The 18,394-nt window shown below is 36.5% G+C and overlaps 1 pseudogene; it reads right to left on the bottom strand.

Moving 5' to 3' along the window:
- Window positions 1-10,198: 10,198 nt before the first annotated feature.
- On the bottom strand, window positions 10,199-11,149 carry LOC132010729 (3-hydroxyacyl-CoA dehydrogenase type-2-like; annotated as a pseudogene).
- Window positions 11,150-18,394: the final 7,245 nt, after the last annotated feature.

The raw sequence follows: 18,394 nt of genomic DNA, 5'->3' as shown, positions 1-18,394 counted from the left end.
CCCAATAATTCATTTTTGCCCTTGGTTTCCTTGCCTTTGGTGATGCTTCTAAGAAGAAGTTGCTGCAGCTAAGATCGAAGAGGTTGCTGCCTGTGTTCTCCTCAAGGATTTTGATGGATTACTGAATCGCACTGAGGTCTTTCATCAATTTTGAGTCTATTTTTGTGTGTGGTGTAAGGAAATGGTCCAGTTTCATTTTTCTGCATTTGGCTGTCCAATTTTCCCAACACCACTTGTTGAAGAGACTGTCTTTTTTCCATTGGACATTCTTTCCTGCTTTGTCGAAGATTAGTTGACTGTAGAGTTGAGGGTCAATTTCTGGACTCTGTATTCTGTTTCATTAATCTATGTGTCTGTTTTTGTGCCAGTACCATACTGTCTTGATGATGACAGCTTTGTAATAGAGCTTGAAGTCTGGGGTTGTGATGCCACCAACTTTGGCTTTCTTTTTCAACATTCCTCTGGCTATTCGAGGTCTTTTCTGGTTCCATATAATTTTTTTGATTATTTATTCCATTTCTTTGAAAAAAAAACTATTGGTATTTTGATAAAGATTGCTTTAAACATGTAGATTGTTTTAGGTAGCATATACATTTTCACAATATTTGTTCTTTCAATCCATGAGCATGGAACATTTTTACATTTTTTTGTGTCTTCCTCAATTTTTTTTGTGAGTACAGTATAGTTTTCTGAGTACAGATTCTTTGACTCTTTGGTTAGGTTTATTCCTAGGTATCTTATGGTTTTGGGTGCAGTTGTAAGTGGGATCACTCCTTAATTTCTCTTTCTTCTGTCTTGTTGTTGGTGTAAAGAAATGCAACTGATTTCTGTGCATTGATTTTATATCCTGACACTTTACTGAATTCCTGTACAAGTTTTAGCAGATTTGGAGTGGAGTCTTTTGGGTTTTCCACTCAAAGTATCATATCATCTGCAAAGAGTGGTAGTTTGACTTCTTCTTTGCCAATTTGGATGTCTTTAATTTCCTTTTGTTGTCTGATTGTTGAGGCTAGAACTTCTAGTATTGTGTTCAATAGCAGTGGTGATAATGGACATCCCTCCTGTGTTCCTGACCTAATGAGAAAAGCTCTCAGTTTTTTTTCATTGAGAAAGATATTTGCTGTGGGTTTTTCATAGATGGTACATCATATTGATGTATGTACCCTCTATCCCTATACTTTGAAGAGTTTCAATCAAGAAAGGATGCTGTACTTTTCAGCATCTATTGAGAATATCATATGGTTCCTTTTCTTTCTTTTACTAATGTATTGTATCACATTGATTGATTTGAAGATGTTGAACCAACCTTGCAGCCCTGGAATAAATCCCACTTGGTCGTGGTGAATATGGATTCAAGTCTTTTATCACCTGTATATTTTGAAAATAGCTTCTCCCAATCCATTTGGGGTCCTTTTATTCTTCTAACAGTTATTTTTTCATAAGGCAGATGCCTTAAATTTTAATAGATTCTGATTTTTTATTTCATGGATCATGCTTTTGGTGTTATATACAAAAACTCATTACCAAATCTAAGTTTATGTAGATTTTATCCCATATATTCTTCTAGAAGTTTTAGAGTTTTATATCCTATATTTAAACCTGGAATCCATTTTGAGTTCATTTTTTGTCATTGATGTCAGTTGTGTGTCTAGGTTCATATTTTTACATTTGGATGTCCATCGTATCAGAACCATTAAAAAAAAAAAAGGATGATCATTTCTCCATTAAAGTGACTTTGTACCTTTGTCAAAAATCAGCTGAGTACATTTGTTTGGTCTATCCTTGGGCTCTTTATTCTGTTCTATTTTTCTGTGTGTCTACTCTTTTGTTGATACCATTTTGTCTTGATTACTGAAACTCTGTGTAGCTCTAAAAATATGAATCCTTCAAATTTGTTGTTTTCTGCAGTATTTTTAGGGTATTTTAGAGTCTTACATTCCCAGATAAGTTTTAGAATAAGTTTGTTGATATATAACAAATAGCTTTTTGGGGTTTTGATTGAGACTTTTTTGAATCTATAGTTTGTATTGGGAAGAATTGACATCAACTGGAATGCCAAGGTACAAATTCTACCGAATGAGGTAAGTTTATGGATGGTTTTGTCATCTCAAAAGTATTTTGGCTGTTCTACTTGCTTTGTCTTCACTAGATATCACTTTAGTCTCACTATTCCCCAGGGCATGTACAGCATTCCTTAAGTAGAGCAGTTATGCTGCATTAACAAGTATACCCTGTATTTACTGGTTTAACAAAATGAAGTGTTAAGTTTTGCTCAAGCAAAGAAAATTGTGGTTCAGGTAGCTCTCCTCTTTCTGGCAGCAACACTGTTGGGAATATGAAATTGGACACGGGGCATCCACATTTACCCTCAGCTGTTGCCAGGATCTTTGTGTCTCCTTTTCTTTCTCCATCCAGGGTTCCTGATAACCTTCCTCTTCTCCAAAGTGCATTACTTTTACACCAATTTTTGTTTGGCTTTTTGTTTCAGTCACATCTCTGCTTTACTGGCTATGCTCTGAGGTCTGCATGTGTGTTTTGCTTCAAAGTGGAAGCTATCTATATTATGAATAATATATGCCATTGATATCAGAAGTAGAATGGGGTGCAATAAGATCAATTTTTTTTCTCCTGAAAATGGACTAATATTTTAGAGCTTCTTTATTATACTGATGTAGAAATATAAAACAGACTTCAGTAATTTTTTTTTCAGGAATATTATGCTAAATTTGAGATTTGCTAAAAAAGGACTCTAAAAGCAAAATATAATAATTATTATATTTGAGGTTACTCCTTTATTCAATAGCAAAAATATTCAAATATTTTACCCACTCTAAATTTAAGACTAGTCACAGCTTTATTAACTAAGCTAATTTTGAATGTGTTAAAATAACTACAACTGAATGGAAATGAAGTAATTAAAATGTGAAGTAAAAAAGCAGGAAGCAATTCTGATATCTAATTATGTTAATGTTCATATGTTATACATTGGTATCTAAAATCTACATATATTTTGTGCTTCCCTTTCTTTTACTTCCCTACTGCTTTCTCAGAAGAAAAGCTTAGCTAGCATTTAAACAAAGACTAATTTTTAGAGAACTTTTGGGTTCAAGGCAAAATTGAAATACAGAAATTTCTTATATGCTCCCTATCCCCATGTATGCATAGCTTTTCCCATTATCAACATCCCTCTCCAGAGTGGTACATTTGTTTCAATTGATGAACCTACACTGGCACTCCATAATTACCCAAAGCCCATAGATTATATTAGAGTTTCTTTGTATTCTATATTCTATGAGTTTGAACAAGTATGCAGTGATTTATATTCATTAATATGATAATTCACTGCTCTAAAAGTCTTTTGTGCTCTGAATGTTCATCTCTGTCCTCCCCAATCCAAATCCAGAAACCAGGTTTATTTATTTATTTATTTATTTTTTACTGTCTCCATAGTTTTACCTTTTTCAGAATCATATAGTTGGAATCATAGAGTCTGTAAACTTTTCAGGTTGACTTCTGTCACTTAGTAATAAGAATTTACATTTTATCCATGCCTTTCATGGATTGATAGCTCATTTCTCTTTAGTGCTGAATAATATTCCATTGTCTAGATGTACTGTAGTGTATTTATCAATTAAACTATGGATATCTTTGTTGCTTCCAAGAATTGGCAATTTTGAATAAGGCTGCTATAAACATCTGGGTACTGGTTTTTATGTGGACCTAGTTTTCAGTTCCTCTGGGTATCAAGGAGCACATTTGGTGGATCATGTGTAAGGAAATGTTTAGTTTTATAACAAACTACCAAACTGTTTTGCAAATTGGCTGTACCATTTTGCATTCCCATCAGCAAAGTATGAAAGTTCATGTTGCTCCACATCCTTGTCAGCATTTGATGTTGTTTGTCAGTGTTCTGGATTTTGACCACTCTAACAGGTTTATGGTTGTGCCATATTGGCTTTTTGCAGTTCCCTGATGATAAACAATGGGGATCATCTTTTTATATGCTGAGATGTCTGTTAAGATCTTTGTTTCATTTTTTAATCAGTTTGGTTCTTTTTTTTTTTTTTAAGATTTTTATTTATTTATTTTGAGAGAGAGAGACAAAGTGAGAGAGAGCATGAGAGGGGAGGTCAGAGGGTGAAGCAGACTCCCCGTGGAGCTGGGAGCCCAATGTGGGACTTGATCCCAGGACTCTGGGACCATGACCTGAGCCAAAGTCAGTTGCTTAACCAACTGAGCCACCCAGGTTCCCCTTAATCAGTTTGTTTCTTAGTTTTGAGATTTAAGAGTTATTTGTGTATATTATATAATAGTCCTTTATCAGATATGTCTTTGCAAATATTTTCTCCTAATCTGTGGCTTATCTTCTCAATTCTTTTAACATTGCCCTTCATACAAGAGAAAACAAATAAACAGAAACAAGACAAAAAGATAACAGTGTTGATGAGGATGTAGAGAAACTATAACTTCTATACTATTGGGAATGTAAAATGGTATAACCACTTTAGGAAACAGTCAAGAAATTAAAAATAGAACCACCATTGACCCATTAGTCCCATTTCTGGGTATAGGCTCAAAAGAATTGAAATCACAATCCCTAAAAAAGTATCTATGCTTTTATGTTCACTGCAGCAGTATTCCTAATAGCCAGGTTATGTAAACAACCCATATATCCATTGATGAATAGATAAGGAAAATGTGGGGTGTATCAAAGAGTGGAATATTATTCTGCCTTTAAAAAGAAGGAAATTATGTTATTTGTAACAACATGGATGAACCTGGAGGACATTATGCTAAGCAAAATAAGCAATATGAAAATTATAGAAGTCCACTTACGTGATTTATCTAAAATACTCAAAATCAAAGAAGCAGAGAATATGATGGTAGTTACCAAAGGTTGGAGAAGGGGGCAGAGATGGGAGTTGTTCAGTTGGTATAAAGATGAATTTATTTTGGAGATCTACTGTACAACAAGGAGCCTAAGTCAACAATACTGTATTATGTACTTAAAAATAAGTTTGTTAAGAGGGTAAATATCAATGTTTAGTGTTCTTATCACAAAAAAACAAAAACAAAAATTGATATAAGGAGACTTTTAAGGGTGATGGATATGTCTGTTATCTTGATTGTGGTGATGGTATCATGGGTGCCTGCATATGTCCAGGCTCATCAAATGGTATTTATTAAATATGTATAGTTTTTAATATACCAATTAAATATCAATAAATGTCTTTTTAAAAAGAATCCAAGAAAAAGAAAGATATTTGATCTAGTAAGCTATATTCTTAATCTAGGAATTCAGGTGTTGAATATTTCTCATGAGGACTTATCCCTTTTTAAGGCCATAGTTCTTACTGTTTATACTATTCATTTTGTTTTAGAGTTACAGATGCTCTTTCTATATTGTTGATTGTGTTCATTGTTGATTAACATTTAAATTTTAATAAATTTGTATCTTGGGTTCTTCAGGCTACATATATTCTTTGTAGTTACATGATCTTTTATGTATTTCTATTACAGAGAGTAAAAAGAAGTAATTACTCTATACTTAAAGAGGTTTTTGGATTAGATTTAAGTGTTATCCAATCTGTTCCCAATTTATTTGTTTTTTGAAACTCAAATCTAGCTAAAAATTTTGTTTTACAATAAAAATTGTTAGATTGTTTCACAGTAACTAAATTTTAATGAGATTTTTTTCTGGATATAAAACAATTCCAAAACAGTAAATCAGAGATCTTCAACTCTCTCATATAACCCACTACTTAGAGAAAAATTTCCTGAAATGCCAGGAAAAAGAAGCATTACTAGTGACATTCCACAGTCCTTTGTTTTATGGAGAGATGTTCTCTTTTTAACACATTATTTATTTAAAACCAATCATAAATATGCTTTATTGTGTAGCTTTTAAATTATTTATTGTAGGGGCGCCTGGGTGGCTCAGTGGGTTAAGCCTCTGCCTTTGGCTCAGGTCATGGTCCTAGGGTCCTGGGATCGAGCCCCGCATCGGGCTCTCGGCTGAGCAGGGAGCCTGCTTCCCCCCCTCTCTCTGCCTGCCTCTCTGCCTACTTGTGATCTCTGTCTGTTAAATAAATAAAAAAAATTTTTTTTTTTAATTATTTATTGTAACATTGCAAGTGTAACCTCTATCTTACCCTTTTTTATTTTGATACGTAAAGCAAACAAGTTTGTTTAGTGTAAGTAGGGATTCATTGATTTACAAAGCAGGACTTTATATTAATCTCTAAGACTGATTAAAAAGAAACCAACATTTTTCATCAGTGGCTATGTCTGTCTAGAAGTGCTTTATTTTAGCTCTATAAGAAACTCATCAAAATTTCTAAAGGTTCTGTATGAAAATGAAATTTATAAAAAGCTGACACAGATGGGTGGTGAGTGAATGTCCAAGCTATCACACAGCTACTGTCATGTCCTTGGAAGGACAGGAGTCAGGAGACATTACCTTTACAGCTGCTGCTGTTGTTCTGGACTGGAGAAATATGTAAACACAGAACAAAGTAGCAGAATCTCCTTGCTTATAGCCAAGGAGAACAGATCTGGCTCAAAACATGAGAACGTATCTTTAAATTCCATACTACTAGTGGAAAAGAAATAGTAGAAATGGATCAGTGGGGTTGAGGAGTGGGAGAAGAGAGGCAGAGTCTGTCATTGCCTCCAGTATACAAACCTACACAAACAAATATGTATTGATAAAACAAATGCTTATTGCTTCTTCATAAACATATTTTTCATAAATTCCCCTGGATACATGCATCCAATTAGTTGATGCCTCAAAAAGACCATAAATAGCATCTGGAGAAAATGACGCCACAAAGTATGGCCTGCTCATTTCAGTAGTTGAACCTGAAACAACAGTGGGTTGTGAATAATTACACACCTGTGGGCATACACTTATTGGATTGGAGGTGCAGACAGGGATCAATGTTAAATTTTCATATGGGAGTTGTAAGGCTTCCTTTACTGTGCTTCAATGTCAAGGGAAAGACCTCATAACCTTCTACAAATGTACTGTGAGAAAAAAGCTGCAGTATGTGCAAAGCAGTATAGAAATCATTTTCCCAAGAAAGAATACAGCCATAACAAAAAAGAGCACATTTTCTTCCTATAGAAACAGAAGGGCTCCTCTGGGAAATTTAGACTGTTTCGTTAATGACTTGCTATAGAATATTTTTATAAAAAGTGCTGTGATTAGCAACAATTCTTTCTAGGAAGTAAAAGCCTTAAATAGATGGAGGGTTCCAGATTACATAATAGCAACTACATTGCCTATAAATGAAGTGATAGATCAAACATAGGGAAAGAGGGACAGAGAGAGACAGAATTCAGGAAAGCTCCTGACTGAGTAATGGGGGGAATCAGTGGTACAACTTTGTCCTGGGAGTCCTGGGAAACTTAAAATAATATACGCAGCTCAGGATTCTGAAGTTCTGTCACTTAAATAGTGGTGTTTGCTGTTTGGATAAATATTACCTTTATCCTCGTACTGCTTGCCAGCTAGGGTTAAGAATAAGAATGGTATGAACATTTGTATCTTTGTTTGATATTGTTAAACTTATATAATGCAAATGAGGACAAAGGGGTAAACACATTCAGCCTGATGGAGCTATGTTCCTAGGGAGAACTCATATGCTGGCATCAGTTGCATGTGTCTGTTGGGGGGCACCTCACCCTTTCCTTTCAGGGCATACAGAGATATCTAGTAGGGCCAGATGTTATGGTGTAATAAGAAACCTTGACCCTTTGAACTCTGTGGCTTTCAAACTGCATGATAAGACAAAGTTTAGACCCTTCCCTGTGGAATTAGAGCAAGGATTAAGTAGCAATTTTACTGGTAGAACCTGGACTCCAGCTGTCCATAACCAGCTCACATTCATAGCTATTCTTAGCACTAGCTGCTCTTTTGGAGTGAGGGCAAAAAGGCCAACTTTCAAGACTTAGAGTTGACCAACATCACAATTGCTTTCAACACTCATCTCCAGAGCTCTGCAAGAGGTAATTTCTCCTCTGAGAGGCCAGCATCCAGGGAATCAACCCTGGTAAGTTAAATCTACCTCACATCTTGTAAACTTTATGTAATTTTTTAAATGTAAATTAGGTAAATCTTTTCACCCTTTCATAACATTTTTGAGAGACATGATCTAGATTTGGGATTTTATTAATATAAAACAATTTTTAACAACATTGGTTCAGTGGTTTCTAGATTAAACTGGCAAGACTTTTTCCTTAGGCTAGTATCTTGCTTAAAAGATGACCATCCACTTGTATTTTTTTGTCTTTGGGGACAAGGTCTCCTTATCATTAATGTTCCAACCAAACAAAGGGTCAACGTTGTGTTCTCCTCTTCTTCCCATTCATGACTTGAACATTGTTTATCTTCCCATTTCCTTTATTTTTCTCTCTAATCCTTAAAAACATAGAGAATATACACAAATTTTATGAATTTACTTACGTAAAGTTGTTTCTCTGACTGTTATTTTCTTTCTTCTTTCTCAACTGTCCTCTTCTCTGTGGCTGGTGTTAGATAGTCAGGGAGTAACTTCCTGCCCCTTGACAACTTGGCTTTCCCTGTGCACCCTGATACTTCCTAGAGCGACCCAGTTCACTCATGAATATCCTGGGCTGTGTCTGCATGAAAATACGGTAGGCATGAGTTTTGGGACAGGACTAGATAGAAACTTTGAAATCCATTAGTTATGTGATCTTGAACAAATCCCTTCACTGCTTTATAACATAATTTCCTTTAATATCAAGCAGAAATAATCATATGTATTTCTAGGGATTTCTGTGAGAATTATATGAGATACATAATAAGTGGTCTTTTCCTACCACAGTTTCTGGCCCTTAGTAGATACCGAGAAAATGTGAATTCCTTCTTTATGTTCACATTATAAATGTGCCATGGTGATCTACATTTTCTGCAAAGTCTGCAACAAAGAAATAGAGAAAAAAAGATTAAAATGTAGGAACATGGAGAGCATCAGTGGAATTCCAAGAAACAATGGGAGTTTTAATCTCACGCCTATTAGAATTTTCCAGCTAGTCTTCATCAAATAATAATCCACATTCAAGGTGTCCATTAAACCACAGTGCTAAGAGAGTATTTTGAAACATTTATTTGTAACATGAATTTCAAACACATCAAGGTAAAAGACAGAAATATATTCTGATTTTTCCTAAAAAAAAAAAAAGACATATATGCATATCAAAGTTTCAGCTCTTCAAGAGTAGGAACTATGTGATATTCACCTTTGTTCCCTAAATAAATATTTCTAGAAGAATATATGACTCCCTACTGATTTCTTTTATATTCAAAAACTACTAGGGATTGAAAGTAAATGATCCCTAGACTCTATTACTGGCCTTTTGAGAATAATTATAATGTCTCTGTTCTTCTTCAGTTTAAATAAAACCAAGACTCTGAACCCTAAGTTAAAAAAAATACCTTTTTTAAGTCTTTTTTAGAATGTTCATGCGACCAATAAACTAGAGAGTATATCACTGGGTAGAAGTAAAAGAGATTTAAATGGAAATTTCTTTAGCAATTTTTTTTATCTTTGCATTTTAGTCAATAACATTTTATTGAGCAATAATAATTGCTATTTAGAAACAGTACGCTAAGTTGCAGTCCCTTGATCATCTTCTGTAATGCTGGTATAACTAATATATATGCATTGAGTCAAGAGTTAAAATTCTGTTTTATACTTTCTTTCTCCTGGTCAACCTTAAATTAGAGAAGCAGTGTATTGGAGAGACACTGCACGGTTTTATTTCTGGGGTAAGGGTTGTCCAGATAGTATTGTGTAGGAAATTAGTCATTTTCCTCTTCTATGGCAAAAAGCTTCATTTGAGAAATATGTATGCCACTCCAACTGTGACAAAACCATGTATGAAAATAATGACCAACAGAGATGGCATTAGGTGAGGCCAGTGAGGCACTCACCTCAAACACAAGATTTAAGGGGTGCCCCCAAACTCAGTAATTGAGATAATATTTTACTCAATTCATCCAAGGTGAACATCAGTATTTCTGATTTGTTCTTTTCTTCCAAACTGTAATGTAGCACTTACTGATCTTGTCTCTATTTGAAATTTTTATATTTTTGTTCATCTATGGAGTCTTTGCATTCATTTTTTTTTCTTTTTTTTTTTTTTTTTTTTTGTGTGTGTGTGTGTGTGTGTGTGTGAGAAATAGAGACTTTATTAGGCACGGGGTGTGATAGCTAGGCAGTTACAAGATGGCTGTGGGACTTCCTCCCAGGTTGCTATAAAGTACTCCAAGGGAAGCAAGGAATGAAGAGCGTGGGTTTTCTCTGCCCTCTCCCTTCAAGGCTGCATGCGAATGGCCCCATCCAGCCGGATGACCTCTCCATTGATGAATGGGTTCTCAATGATAGCTTATACCAGATGAGCATACTCAGCGGGATCACCCAGTCGACTGGGGAAGGGCACCTGGCTGGCTAAGAAGTTGCGTACTTTTTCTGGGAGGGTGGTGAGCAGCGGGGTGCCAAACAGGCCTAGAGCAATGGTCATCACTCAGATACCCATGGGAGCCAGATCCCGAGCAATGGGCAGGGTCATGCCCACTATGCCCCCCTTGGAAGCAGAGTATGCAGCTTGTCCAACCTGGCCCTCAAAGGCAGCCACGCTGGCAGTGTTGATGATGACCCCACGTTGGCCTCCCTGGTCTGGTTCGTTCTGGCTCATCTCACTGGCCACCAGGCGGATCACATTGAAGGTGCCTAGGAGATTCACATTAAGAACTCGCTGGAAATCCTCCAAGGAATGGGCCTGATTCTTCTTTAAGTTGTATGTCTTCATGGCCACTGCAATGCCTGCACAGTTGACTGCCACATCCACACGGCCAAATTTTTCTTTTGCTAGAGTCAGGGCTGCTTGCACGTCCTTCTCTGAGGTCACATCAGAGAAGGCGCATCAGGCAAAGGCGCAGCTCTTCCCTAACTTATTGGCTTGGACCTCCCCATCTGAGTTGGGCAGGTCTACAAGCACAGCAGTGGCCCCTTGCCCCACCAGTCGCTCTGCTGTGGCCAGACCTAGACCAGAGGCTCCTCCGGTTATTAGAGCAACCAGGCCCTTGACTCCCCGACATGCTGTAGCCATCTTGCTCCGAACTCTCCCGCATTCATTTTTATTTTTAAAAATTGTGCATTGAAATGCAATTTGTCTCGAGTGAGTTTTTTTATGCTCCCTTACATTTATGCCTGAGATGAGTGTTTCACTTGCCTCACCCCACTTCCAGCCTTTCTGTTTCGTGCAATATGCAGAAAGCTCTGAATGTGAATGCCGATAGCATAAAAAGTGAGTTAAGCATGGAGGAAACAAACCCAGAGTTGCACCCATGGAGCAGTACAAACCTATAATAGTAACAGGAAATTGTTAAAGATTATCTAGCTCAAGAGGTGCCTGGGTCGCTCAGTGCGTTAAGCCTCTGCCTTCAGCTCAAGTCATGATCTTGGGTCCTGGGATCGAGCTCTGCAACAGGCTCTCTGCTCAGCGGGAAGCCTGCTTCCTCCTCTCTCTGCCTGCCTTTCTGCCTACTTGTGATCTCTCTGTCAAATAAATAAATGAAATCTTTTAAAAAATTATCTAGCTCAAAATAGAAATCAAAATAACTTAATTTGAAGTAATACATGTAAATGCCTAGAACAATGCTAGGTGCATTTAAACTCTTTGTACATTGTAAGCTTTTGTTAGCTATTACTCTTATCATCTTTAGCATTATCATGGTGTTCATATGGCTGATTTATAAATTCTTGTGCTATATTACTAAACCTGCACTCTTTCCAACATGTCCAGTAGTCTTTGCAGGGCCAAGTTATAAAAGTTCATTGTCTTTAATATCTGGTTAACAGAATTGCTTTCATAATTTGTTTTATGTTATTAATTGCATGAGTTGCTTTAGAGAGATTATGTTGAAATAGTTTTCACTCATCTTCCCCTATTTAGTGTTCACTTTATCCTTTGAGGTGTAAGAACCTATTTAGCCAGAATTCTTCCATCTGGTTAAAAAATAACTTTGTTGTTTAACACTTAAACTGTCCCTGCCCCCCTTCCCCCAGGGGACTTACTTAAAAACAAGTCCCAGAAACCAGTCCCAGGTAACAAAGCTCAAATACAAGGGTGGGTCAGGCCAGATGGAGATATCCAATCAGTGGGGGGGGAAAGGGGGTGCATACTGTCTTCCTAGTTACCAAGGAGTATGGGCCCCGCCCTTTGGGCGTCTTTTGGGCGCCAGTTCTGACCAGGGTGATAGGCAGGTTCAAATATCTACTAGGGTAAATTGTAATTCAATTGGTCACTTACATGTGACCTAGCATGACTGTGCAGCTTTCTCTGCGTATTACAATTTTATTGGCCACCTGTGTGTGGCCAGGCCCAACCACATGGCCTTTGCCCTTAAAAGCTAGTCTGTAAAGCGGGGAGGGATCGCCCTCTCTGTAAGAGAGGTGTAGGAGGTGCGGCCCTGGCCGGTTTGATTCTTTTTTTTTTTAAAAAAAAGATTTTATTTATTTGAGAGAGGGAGAGCGAGCATGAATGAAAGGGGCGAGGGGCAGAGGGAGAAGCCGGCTCCCTGATGAGCAGAGCGCCTGATGTGGGACTTGATCCTGGGACTCCAGGATCATGACCTGAGCTGAAGGCAGTTGCTTAACCAACTGAGCCACCCAGGTGCCCGGTTGGTTTGATTCTTGATGCTTGGCACAAAATAAAGCTTTGCTTCACCTTCGCTTTGTATCAGTCTCACTCCTTTAATCATGGACCCATTATTGGGGGACCTTTCAGAATGGTTGATATCCACATTTCAGTAAATTCCATGAAATTTAAGGATATCAAAACTATCAGAAATAATATAGAGTACTGTAACTCATTTTTCTTCTTCTAAATTTTTAAATACAAAGTAAATATTTTGGAAAATGAAATGGGCATTTTCATGCTTTTGATAAATGTGTTTTGGATTTAAACTACAGTAAGGGTTAAATTAAGTTAAATTTAAGCACCTAATACAAAGAATTACCACAATTTGTATTTAATAATTAAAAGCATGCATTTTTAACTTTCAGAACTTTTTTTCTATTGAACGAGATCTTCTAGTTCTTCTAGTACTATTACACTTTCTTGAAATTTACCTTTAAACTAATGTTACCCACAAAATTGAGATCCTGGTCCAGGGAAAGGTGACTAAGACAAAATCTATAGGGGAAGATAATTCATCCAACCTTGCCAGCCTTTGAGCAGGTTTTTTTCTTAGATGAATAAATATCAGCCAGCAAAAATAGAAACTAAATTGTCTATTAATTTAAACTCAGATTGGATTATAAGCCTAGAGTGGCTCAGTTGTTTTTCTTCTTCAATACTTCTCCTTTCAAAAGTATATATCTTCTGGAAGGCCCAACACAATATCCAATTTCCATGAAGAATGGAAAAAATAATATTTTGTTGATACTGAACACTGTGCTAGGCATATCTTGTCAGGCAAAGGGCTGAGTACTTTCAAGGCAGGACACTAAAGTGGGTGGTGTATCTCCAGATATGCTTTTATCAGAACTCTGAGGATCATAGATGCTTCCTGCTCTACCCAAGTTAGTAAATAATAGAGGAGAAATTCAGAGACTCATGCTTTCTTCTATCAAGATCATAACCCAACTGAGCCTAATTAATTTTAATTTTTCTCAAAATACTTTATCTCAAAATACATCTTTGTATCAAAGCCCATAATTTGCAAACAATAGTACTTGATATAGGACATAACTGTGTAACTGTGCCCTGATAATATCTATTTCCACTACATATTTCATAGTGTCCTCTCTGTGCTAAGTTCACAATAAATAGCACACTTTTAAATAAAACTTTAGGGGGAGAATTGTATTGTATAGGCGCCTTTAAAAATCTTTTCTGTTGGTAATGACATTTTCATAGAGAATGATTTGCTCTTGGGTCCAAAGGATATCTCGGCTTCTCTCTGCATTAGACAAAATTGCATAAGCTCAACTTATGATAACTTCATGTCAACCTACGATAACTTCATGTCAACACCAAAACAATAACAGTGCATTCTTGACTCTTCACCATTAGTCCTTCCCTTATTCTAGTGCAAATTACTTTCTTGAACTTAGGGTTGTTTTTTGTGAGTGCATTTAAAAAATACATACTCCTGCAATTTCATCCTCATCCTTCTTTCTTCCCAAATTCCCATTACTTCTAACTCTCAACTCATACCCAGCTCGTATGATAGAACCTATGGCTTAAGCAGAGGATAAAAAGTCTGTATTTAAATATATTATCTGCTTGATATATCTTTATTTGTAGTATTATCAAAAGGATAAATATTTTGAACAACTGAAAATTTTCAATCACCAGACTAATATTTTTGAGTTGCCAAAATCAGTAAGAGCTTGTAAGGTAATTTACAATTACTGAGAATTTCTTACTCAGCTGTCTAGAATTCTTCAGTAGGCTCCTTCTCTCTGGTGTGCCGTATAATCTTTCAAAGGGAAAACAACTGTCTGCCTATTCAAAACATTATAGACATTTTTTGTAGTTAGACAAATTGAATCTCAGACAAAATAACACAAAATTAAGATTTTTTTAAATAAACCTTTAATTCTGAGAGATATTTAAAATATTTTAAAAGTCCTTTTTTGAGTTTATAAGCTTCTAAAGAGATTTATTATTTTTCCATATCTTGAATTTTTTTGTACTTGAGACCTTTTGATCTTACATAACTCATAATACACATTGGAATGAATACAGGCCTTTGAAAAATGAAAACAAAAGCAAAAAACCTTGGGCACAGACAGATACAAATATAATGCATTATTATGTTCAAAATATTAGCTCTTTTTTAGTGTGAAGTAGGTAAAGTAGTGGATAAAAGCAAGGACTTTCAATCTGATGGACCTTATTTCAAATCTCAGCTTCTCAAATTTACCTGAACTTGTAATCCTGGGAAAGTTATTTAGTTTTTCTCTGCCTCTGTTTCTGTGCCATAAAGCGTACTTGGCAGTGGTAAAGATTGAGAGACTGTGTATACAAATGGACAGTGACCAGATCTTCTATGATATCAGGTCTCTGACCAACAACGTCTATAGCAACCAGCCCAGGGTGATCAGGACTTGGTCCATAATTGCCAGCTGTCCTATTTTTTTGCCCGTTTCCAAGTCAGGAACTTTAGAAAGCCAAATATATGCCTTACACGAATCACTGCTTCTAATTAACCCACTTCCTGCTTCCCCATGCCAGTGACCTCCAATCAGAGCATACCAGAAACCTTCCTTCCTTTTTTTCTTTTTCTTTGTTTTACTCTAAAACTTTCTCATTCTTCTGCCTTCCTTTGAGTTTCTGCCAAATGCAGTTGACATGGCTTGAATAGCAAACTCTGCAGGCATAGCCTGTTTGTTCTCATTTAAGTGGTGCCACAAGATTCAATGAAAAATGAATGTAAAGATCCTTTCACTTTTAGTATAGGGGTGCTCAGTAAATGGACAGAAACACTTGTTGCATGATTGACTCTATTCTCTTTAATTCTGCTAAGGATGATGTTTCAAACATGTTTAACATTTTATAATATATTTGGAATATTTCAAGTCACAAATATTCTTGCTCTCTGGCAGTATGTATACACATTGATTATCTGGAACTAGTAAAACAATTATTTCCATGAAAATCATATATTGTTTTGCAGAGTAGTAAGTCACCTGAAGAATCAAGCACATGGGGGGCCTGGGTGGCTCAGCCGGTTAAGCTTCTCACTCATCTCAGGGTCATGGGATGGAGCCCTGCATCAGTTTCTGTGCTGTGCGTGGCGTCTGCTTGATGATTCTCTCTCTCCCTCTACCCATCTCCACACGCTCTCTCACTCTCTCTCCCTAAGATAAATAAATCTTAAAAAAAAAAAAAAAATTCAAGCCTATATGGCAAAGAACCTCTTTAAGAGTAGTATGGAAGTCTGAGCTAAAAGAAGCACATTAGAATTCAACTAGTAAGCATTTAAAAAATACAGATCACTTGTCCCAATTATATTCTCATCATAACCTTAAACATTCTTCATTTTTCCTTCTTTCATGAACAGAAAATAAAATTGCTTATATTTATTCATAAAAGTGTCCATTTCCTCAAATCATTTCAAAAGTAATCACAAATATTTCCTAGAACTATCGGATTTTTTTCTGTAATAGTTGTAAATGTCAAATTTTTAAATTAATTATTTTAATTAAGATGAAATGTAGTATTTGCCCCAGGGCAAATGATTCACAGGTCTGTGAATCATTAGGCTTACATACTTCACAGCACTCACCATAGCACATACCCTCCCCAATGTCCATAACCCAACCACCCTCTCTCTAACCCCCTTCCCCCAGCAACCCTCAGTTTGTTTTGTGAGATTAAGAGTCTCTTATCATTTGTTTCCCTCCTGAACCCATCCCATTTCATTTTTTCATGATGGAACTAGAGGGTATTATGCTGAGTGAAATAAGTCAATCAGAGAAAGACAATTATCATATGATCTCTCTGATAGGAAGAATTTGAGAGGCAGGGCGGGGGGCTTGGGAGGTAGAAAGGAAAAAAAAAGAAAAAGTGTCAATTTTTGTAGGCCAAGTAGAAATGTGAAGAAAAATAAGAAATTTTGGTTCAATTTATAAGCTGTTACTGATTTTGGCAATTCAAAAATTTTGGTCTAGTGATTGAAAATTTTCAATCATTTAAAAGTATTTATCCTTTTGATAATATTACAAAGAGATTTCAAGCGCATAATATATTTAGTAAATGCATATAACTCTATAATGTAGTGAATCTGAATAACAGACAGTGGGATCCATATTAGGATCATGAAAAATCTCTTTGGATGATTTCAGTGAAATTCATCTATAAACAACATTGGTGGACACCTAAATTAGAGGATTTTTCCACTTTTTTACAAGTTAAAAATACAAAAAAAATCCCTGTATTACTGTATTAAAAAAATAATAGAAACTAAGACAAAATTTCAGTTACATCACTTAGAGAATTCCCTATATTAAGATTAACATGAAAATATAGTTTCTCCATTCCAGTCTTGCATCTTCTGTGCTGGAAAGGTGATCTGGCTTCCAGCCACCACGAAGACAAGACTTTTAATTTGAGTTCAGGCTGCAGCTATGTTTTCATTCACACACACAATAAAATTATAGGAAACCTAGTAAGAGCCAAGTACTGTTCTATTCTGTTCCCTCATACCCAAGTCATTACTCTATAAATTCTGCCTCTTGCTCCTAGACTCTCCTAAACTCTTTTCTTTTTCTGGCACTCAGCTTAGGGAAGGGGTGATCACTGCAAAAAAAAAAAAAAAACCTCTTATGACTCAAAAACTCCATTTCTTATGACAATAAAATATATGGGTGAGGAGGACAACCTACCCATAGGCAGGAACTCTGCCTCTCTGGGGACATCTTTGAGGGCCACATGGGGCCTGAGCCCCAGGGGCCATTGCATAGTAGACAGGAAATGGAGACAGTGGGCACTCTCAGCCCTGACTTAGTAAGGTATCTACCTTTCTTTAATATATTTTCAAAAATGAATTCTGGATACTTAACTGTTAAGAGCATTTGTTGCTCTTGTTGTTGGAGTTGGGGGGTTGCTGCCTGGATGGCTCAGTCAGTTGAGCATCAGACTCTTGATTTCAACTCAGGTCATGATCTCAGGGTCCTGGGATCAAGCCCTGCATCAGTCTCTGTGCTCAGTGGAGTCTGCTTGAGGATTCTTTCCCTCTCTGCCCCTACCCCCAGCTCTCACACACACACTCTCTCTAAAATAAATAAACAAATCTTAAAAAAAAAAAAAAAAAAAAAAAAAGTCTGTGAGGGAAATCCAGAATCTCTGGGCCAAACATGCAGAGATGCTAACTGGAGAGGAGAGCATTGCCAATAGCTTGGCATTGCTTCTAAGACGAAGAAAAAAAAAATGAGGATATGGGTAATGTAAAATAACAGATGCCCCCCTAAAAATAGAGTAAGTAGCTTCTCATTTAGTCACCTGTGCTCCAAATTGCATAGCAGAAAACTGGCATTTCCAAAAGGATTTACTCCATTTCCTAAGGACTGGCCTCAAGGTGCTTGCATTTATGCTGCCATATGTATCTCAGCCTTCTACCTGTAATTCACTGAACTAGCATGGGTCAAAATCACTTAATTTAAAATAGGTTGCTTCAGTAAGATCAGGCAGAGCATCTTTGCTTCCTCAACTCTCTCCATTCATACAATCAGAAACTCTTATTCATTGCCTATAACCTCACTTTGCATGCCAGCTCGAAATGGTGCAAAAGCGCAGCTTGGGCCACAGTGCTAAGAAAGATCAGAAACCAGGTCCTGAGTCAGCAGAAAAAAGA

This window comes from Mustela nigripes, chromosome 1 (genome assembly GCF_022355385.1).
Source record: "Mustela nigripes isolate SB6536 chromosome 1, MUSNIG.SB6536, whole genome shotgun sequence".
NCBI classification, from domain to species: domain Eukaryota; kingdom Metazoa; phylum Chordata; class Mammalia; order Carnivora; family Mustelidae; genus Mustela; species Mustela nigripes.
Note: the sequence above shows the minus strand (reverse complement) of the source record. Positions and strands in the feature narration are given on the sequence as shown.